Raw genomic sequence first — 941 nt, 5'->3', positions numbered from 1 at the left:
TCCCAGAAATAAGGAAAAATTAAAAAAAAAAAAAAAAAGAATAGATACCATTTGGGGGCACCTGGGTTTTGCAGTCGGTTAAGCATCCAACTTTGGCTTAGGTCATGATCTCTCAGTCTGTGAGTTTCAGCCCTGTGTCGGGCTCTGTGCTGACAGCTTAGAGCCTGGAGCCTGCCTCAAATTCTCTCTCTGCCCCTCCCCCTGCTCACACAGACTTTCTCTCTCTCTCAAAAATAAATAAACATTGAAAATTATTTAAAAAGATATCATTCAGACTCTGAATTCATAATTACATTAGAACTTTAAAACTAACAAGACAAATGAAGAACCATATATTCAGAAATTTAAAAACTCATAATGCTAAATAAGTCATGGGTTAAAGAAGACATTTAAAAGCACTTGGAGCCTAGTGATAATGAAAATACCATCTATCAAAACTTGCGAGATAACAGCAAAGTGGTTCTTTGGTGGAAATGTATTGCTTTAATGTGTATACTACAAAAGAGAATGTAGGAAAATCCTGAACTTACCTTTTCTCATGGACACACTGAGTCTATAGCTACATGCAGAACAATTCTCTCTTAAAAAAGTCTAAAGGCTGGCTGAGTGATGACTACAAATTGGGCAAATGAGAAGAAAGCCACATTGAAATGAGTAGAAGAGGCTGGAGCACAATCCCTCTAATAAGCCACATACCTGGCACAGTGTCCCACAGTAGGAGGGAACTCAAAATCCAGAGCTTTTTCCTAAGTATTGAGGGGTTCAAAGCCCACATAAGAAAATGAAAACATTAACTCGAAAAGATATCTGCACTCCCATATTCATTGCAGCATTATTTATAATAGCCAAGACATGGATACAAGTGTCCATCAATGGATGAATGGATAAGAAAATTGTAGCATGTATATGCAGTAGTGGAATATTATTCACCCATCAACAAG

This window comes from Hyaena hyaena, unplaced genomic scaffold (genome assembly GCF_003009895.1).
Source record: "Hyaena hyaena isolate Hyena2069 unplaced genomic scaffold, ASM300989v1 scaffold_693, whole genome shotgun sequence".
Taxonomy (NCBI): domain Eukaryota; kingdom Metazoa; phylum Chordata; class Mammalia; order Carnivora; family Hyaenidae; genus Hyaena; species Hyaena hyaena.
Note: the sequence above shows the minus strand (reverse complement) of the source record.